We start from the raw sequence: 7069 nt of genomic DNA, 5'->3' as shown, positions 1-7069 counted from the left end.
CTGAATTTGACATCCCTGGTCCTTCGCTTGTTTTTTCTCTGCACGAGCTTTCCTTCGAACGCGCACAGCCGCGCCAGTTCTCGTGCAAGGGGGCCAGTTGCCTACGCTCCGAGCTCACGTCTCGACCAAATGTGGTCAGAACAAAACGCGAATATCGTCCTGAGCCCTATGGCAAAACGCATGCACGGCAAAACAACCGACGTGTTGAAAAACATAAAATTGTCTGCGCGCCGTTAGCACCCCACGGGGATTTCGGAGGCCAATTACACATATTTCAATGTGATCAGATTTATACGACGGCCCGGCTTTTTGTCGAGCATGTGTATGGCTCTTCGTGGATTTCCAGGAAAACGTGATGAAGTGATAGACTTGGGGTTCCAAAATTTTAACTTGAGGAATTAAACACCTCAAATATCGAAATAAATGAACTATTTCTTGGGCGGTCAGGTGCTTCATTTAGGTAGCTGTATGTTTATTTTGACAAAAACCCCGAAACTAGAAAACAAAAAAAAAATGACACTCAGAGTTCGGTAAACCCAAAGTAGGACTGGTGCGGGAGTCATATATATATATATATCTATATTACCGGTTATAAATTAACTCGCAGCAATAAATGATAAGAATTAATGTTAATACTAGTACAGTGATAAATTCAATGACTGGCCAGGCAAAGATTCTGGGTCTGTGAATAGCTTTTGCGCAGAGTTTAAGCAATATACCAGTCTCCATTTGGTGATTTATGCTGCAAAAATGAAGAAAGATGCCGACGAGTAGATTCTGACGTTTTAGAAAATATAGTGTGAGCACGCATCTCGTACGCCTATGAAGGCTGAAACAGCGCTACATTTTACACTAACGTTGAGCGTGTCGAAAGTTAAGGGTGCATCGAAAGCTAAAGCTTGAACAGATATACTGCTCAGGCCGTTATGTCTCTATGTTCATAATACTTTATACGCTCAGATTTGGTGTATGTTGTCTACTGATTGCTTACAACAGAAAGAAGGAAACATTATCACTCTCGGTTGATAGAAAAACTCCACTACTGACAGCTGTCAATCATTTCGGCGCCGATTATGAGTATTCACTGCATGCCGACGGCCGCGTGCTTTGAACGAGTTTTCCTCGCGTGATTTCATACAATCGCACCTGTCCTTGATAAACAACAGTGTTTACTCATGCAAGTGGCCACATGCATAGGCGCAGACTTCGGGGGGGGGGGGGGGGGGGGGGTGAATTGAGGCTCGTGCCCCCGGGCCTGGACCATGGTCCTTACCGAGGCGCTGTTTACGTGCCATGTAACGAGCTTCTAGTAGTGGCATGTAAACAAAATAACGGCCACGTCGCCTTCATTGACAAAGTACATGGGAAATGGAATCCCAGCGTCTTTCGTTAGCTTCAATCTCCAGTTCCGGCGGAAAGGTAAAGGACCGTTTACACTATTGCGACCGAGCAAAACCGAGAGAGACCAGACCGGTTTTTAAGCCTCTTGCGATCTCTTAGGACCAGCTCCGCTGCAGCGCATCCGGTCCTAAGGGGCGTAGGAACAAATGGTCCCGGAATTAATGGTCCCGGAACTAATGGTCCCGGAAAAAATGGTACCGGAACAAATGGTCCCAAGCCCAAGGTAGGAAAAAATGGTCCCGTAAGAATATCGTTTAGAAACTGAGATACACCATGCAATATATTTCATCCGTTATGCAATCAGTGATTTCCTGGTGGAATGAAGGATCTCGTCTATATTTTGAGGCCGGTTACATTGAAGAAAGTTGTCGGGTATTGAACTTAATTTTCTTCAAAATCGTCACAATATTTTCGAAATGAATACGTCCAACAGTTATCTCGTAATTGTTAATTTAGTGACCTTATACGATATTATAGGAGTTATTACTTTTTTCATATAAGGGAATTTAGGATATTTATATATGAGTAGGCTCTTTTGAAACAAAAAATGAGTACCCTCATTCTCTTGAAACCATGAAGCTCAAATTACTTCCATCTCGCCATGACGCGTGATGGCAGCACACAGAACGAGTGGAGCTCGGTGCCTTTATAGGTGCATTAGGTTTCTATGCACATTTGATGTTCCTCCATGTCTCTTTAAGCAGATGAGCAACTTTCCGAGCTAGGTTAAACTATATTTTACGACAAGATGTTCAGAAATTATACATTTTATTGATAACACATATATGGACGTGCCTTAACATCTTACACCTGGTGTTCAAAATCAAACAGTGCGACTGACACCTCGAAGGAATTCTCCGTCGTCTTTGCTCCCTGCTCCTATACTGGGCGGAGAGTCTGCAGTCGGCGCTGCATCTGGGCCAGCGCTGTTTTTGGTTTCTTCTCCGTAAAAACTCCTGAGCAGTTTTTACGTAGACAGATAAAGCTTCCCCCCGTAGAGCGTCGATCGCCTTCCATACAGTTGGATGGCTATGCCCGACTATGCTGCTGAATCCCTGGTTGCATGCCTCGCAGTTGTTTTTGAGCATCATTTTTATATAGCAGTGTTTTTGAGCAGTATATTTATATAATTGAGCCCCATTCAATTATTGTCGTAGAGAGGCTACCTAAATTCTTTTCTTTTTTTTTATATGGGCTGAAAATATATTATTTTATGACGCTCATAGCTCAAAATTTTGAATAAAAACAAATCAGCGCAAAACATTTTTTGAGCTTCCCAGAGAATATAGAAACCGGAAGAGTTCGTGCAACCGGCACCATCGAAATTCGGAGCTTTTCATATAAACTGGAAACCGTAAAATGTTTTACTGGCGAGTGTTATTGGATTTTATCGGATTTATTCGAAAAACCGGAACCCATATTGGCAACATTTATCTGGGACCATTTTTTCCTAGTTTGTACTTGAAACCGTTAGTTCCGGGACCATTTGTTCCGGGACCATTTATTCCGGGGTCATTTACTCCGGGACCATTTGTTCCGGGACCATTTGTTCCGTTTCCCGGTCCTATTAAGGAACATATACAAAGATAATAAGGTGGTTATAACATGGGAAGGAAAGGCGACGGGGAAAATAGAGATAAGACGAGGCCTTAGGCAGGGGTGCCCATTATCCCTTTGCTGTTTATGTTGTATCTGAGAGGATACAACATACAACTAGAGAAGAGTGGCCTTGGATTCGACCCCTCGTACAGTAAGCTAGGCCAAAAAATTCAGCAATCCTTACCGGGATTGATGTATGCGGATGATATTGTACTAATGGCTAACAACAGGACAGAGTTGCAGGAATTAATGAGCATCTGTGGTAAGGAAGGAGAGGAATTAGGTTTAAAATTCAGTAGTGAAAAATCAGCAGTCATGATTTTTTAACAATGATGAAGTTGAGAGGCTCAAAATACAGAATATTACAGTTGAGAGAGCTAGTAAATACAAGTATCTAGGAGTATGGATATGTGACGGTGCAGAATATCTCAGTGAGCATGAAAAGTATATAATAAGTAAGGGCAACAGAAATGCAGCTGTAATGAAATATAGAGCACTTTGGAATTACAACAGGTATGAGGTGGTGAGAGAGATTTGGAAAGGGGTCATGGTTTCTGGCTTGGCTTTTGGAAACGCAGTGCTATTCATGAAATCCGAAGTGCATGCAAGACTAGAAATAAAACAGCGCGGAGTAGGTAGGCTGGCTTTGGGGGCACATTGCAAAACGCTAAACCAGGGAGTACAAGGAGACATGGGATGGGCGTCTTTTGAGAGCAGGGAAGCGGTGAGCAAGATAGAATTTGAGGATCGGTTGAGGCAAATGGATGGGGACCAATGGGCACGAAAGGTTTTCAGCTATTTATACATGAGGAGTATAGACACAAAGTGGAGACAGCGCACTAGGAAATTAAGAGGAAAGATTTTAGGCTATAGTGGAGATACGGAAGGGCAGGTCTCAGTTAAGAAGAAAGTTAAGGCCACAGAAAGAGATCGGTGGCTAGACGGAATGCAGACAAAGACGGCTCTGGAAAGCTATAGATTAAACAAAACAGTTATTTCCAAAGAAAGCATTTATGACAATTCTAGGGGAAGCTCATTGTTGTTTGAGGCGAGGTCGGGTGTTCTGCGAACCAGAACATACAGAGCGAGGTACCAGGATATGGATACAGTGTGCACTGCTTGTGGAGAGGAGGACGAGACGGCTGAGCACTTGATACTCTACTGTAAAGGGCTTCACCCTACGCCTACCGAAGACAACATGGATTTAATAAAGTCATTGGGTTTTAGAGACAGCGAAGAGAGAGTGGATTTCAAGACTGTAGAGATTACCAAGCAAAGATTAAGTGAATGGTGGCAGAAAGCGAGAAAAAACTAGGTATTTTCTTACTAACTGATGGCAAGGGGGTTTTATAGCCCCACTTTCTTTGCAGTGCGGAGTGAATATAGATTTCGCATTTAAATATTTTAAGCTTAAATGGTAAAACAAAATGGCTAGGTGGCATAAGCTACCGCCCGATCCAAAGGGCTCAGCCGCATTCATCCATCCATCCATCCGTCCGCGCCCTGGAATTGGCGCGGACACTGGTCTATACAGCCTATAGAGCTCTCACTGATTTTCGAAGCACCGCGTTTGATTTCTCTTCGGATTCCGCCTTTACATTCCTTGATGTTATAGTCTCATGGGCAAGATTTGCCACAGATCGTTTTGACTTCGTATATGTGATTTAACTAGCTTTTTGTCCTTTACTTTTCACTCAATCTGCCAATGAAAATTTTAGATAGTCACAGATCTTGCACGCATTCCAATATAAATCCCTACATAAGCCTACGTTGCTTCCGCGTAGGTTCAGGACGGAGCTTTGTCAGGTTTTGCAACGCACTTCCTATCTTTCAGTGCTGTTATTTTTCGGAGATCAAAGTCGATAATAGCGCTCTCGCAGAGGAAAGCTACCTGCTACGAAGGGAACTCGTCGCTGTTTTCGCTATCGTCGCCAATGCCTCGTTAGCTCCTCGACCAGCAAGTTGAAGACTTCGGTCGTTTTTGCACAACTACGGAGCCATATGGCATATACAGTTTAATATATGGCACGTTAAAAATTAACCCAAAACACACACAAAAAAAAAGACTTGTTGTGTTTTTGAATAAAATTTGAGTTTGATCACCAGAGCTTGGTGTTGTCAGCTCTCGTTCTTCGTTCGTCGTACTTTTCGCGCTGTTTTCGGCGGTTCAATCGTATATTCCGTTTGGCGCCAAATCTGACCCCCAGCCGACGTATATATTATCCAATAAAACCCATCAAAGAGCGCAAAAACAAAGTGTGTCGTCTCGGCGTTTATTGTCTTTGTCTATCACCGATTAAACCGATAAAGCGCAGAAAAAATGGGAGTAATTACGACGCGTTCAACGTGCGTGATCGGGTGAGCCGGGGAAACACACAAAGACGCGACGGGAGCTCTGACGGCGCACCTTTTGTGCTGCTTGATTGGATGGTAGCGTTGGCCGTGGTTGGAATTAGTGAGAAACAGAGTTAAACTAGCCCAAACTTTCTATTCTATGTCGTAGGGCATTACTTTATGCGCCACTAAGGCCTCTTCGCGTGTAGGTTTGAAAACATCAAGAAACTGATTATCTCTCATATTAACACGACTTCGTTAGCTATGCCTCTGGAAAGATATATGATGTCCGTGTTAATGCTTGAACGGAAACGGTCGCGAGTATATTCTGGATATACAACCACCGAGCTTCGCCAAGGTCCTCGCTTAATCGCTCGGTGAGTATGCGGGCAGAGCAGTTGGTCGCCAACGTGTACGCGAGTTCAAGAGAGCGTTTCCCGTGACTTCAGTCCGTGAAGTCCTGGTAACCACCCCGGAGTGTCTGGCAAGGTGGAGTCCCCTAAGCAAAGACCTCGCAACGTGAAATTTTTGAGCACGCGGACCGTGTTGTGAACTGCCTTCTGTTATGTCTGGTGTTAAAATCGGCCTTATGGCTTTAAAGGGAAACAAGCCTCAAGAAGGAACCGCGTCGGTGATGAATCGTATCTACGACTCCGTCTGCTTGCGGGACCCTAACCTTGGTCGGCTAAGCGGACGATGCCCGTGGCTGCATTCCGACTTGTCTGGGTTCTTCTGCCTGCGGGACCGTAACCTTGGTCGGCTCCGTCCGCCTGGGGCACCTTAATCTTGGTCGGCTAAGTGGACGACGCACATGCCCGTGCCTGTATTCCGAGGCCCCTGCCTTCCTCGAAAGAAACAACACTCGATCCTGATCTCGAGTGCCGTGTGTTGTGTGCGCGTCTATTGTGAATCACTCCCGGTTCATGGGGGCGCCGGCACAAGCGAAGCGAAATACTGCCGTCTGGATGACTTTCATACACCGGCGAGTATTCCGACTTTGAAGGAAACTTCATTCAAGTCACATCACCCGAGGGAATGCCAAGCCGTCTGACCAATGGCGGTGCGGTCCCCTAATCCCAGTATTCGTTATATAAAGGACCGTCCACCGCACTTTCAAGGTACTCTCTGATTTTCACGCTACCACGGAAATAAACGGCTTTAAGTAGAGACGCCCTGGATCTCGACCGTTCTTCCGTTTTGACGGGGCCGGCGCGGGGTTCAAGCGGAACACCAGCCCCTAGTCTACCCCCTTATAAATAAAAAGCAACAAGAAAGGAGGAATCGAAATATGCACTACCGCAATGCGCACAATCCTGCACAACAAATACGTCGAAAAAAAAAAAAAAAGCTTTGCGCCCTAAGTGGATTCGATCCACCGTCACCGAGACGCCGGCATCGCCAGAGCAGCGCCTTGTACCGCTCGTCCACGAAACACGCGGAGTAACACATTTTTAGTGTTTTTTCATGCGCGCTACTTCAGTACCTTTCCCAGCGTTGCACGCTACGTATGAAACGGAGTATAGGCCTGGGGCCCTAAACTCGTAAAACACAAACTTGGAGCCGAAAGTTTGCGGAGCACGCCGATTAGACGTTGGCGAAAGAAGCGCCGAGTCATCGTCGGGATAGGCCAATCGGTGCGCTTCGTCAACTTCGGCCCCAACTTTGTGTTTAACGAGTTTAGAGGCCCTGGAGGGAATTGGGTCGAATGGCCATTCTGTAAGACGAATGATATCGC

This window comes from Ixodes scapularis, unplaced genomic scaffold, assembly GCF_016920785.2.
Source record: "Ixodes scapularis isolate PalLabHiFi unplaced genomic scaffold, ASM1692078v2 PGA_scaffold2__306_contigs__length_199485367, whole genome shotgun sequence".
In the NCBI taxonomy this organism is placed as follows: domain Eukaryota; kingdom Metazoa; phylum Arthropoda; class Arachnida; order Ixodida; family Ixodidae; genus Ixodes; species Ixodes scapularis.
This window is presented reverse-complemented; position numbering follows the sequence as displayed.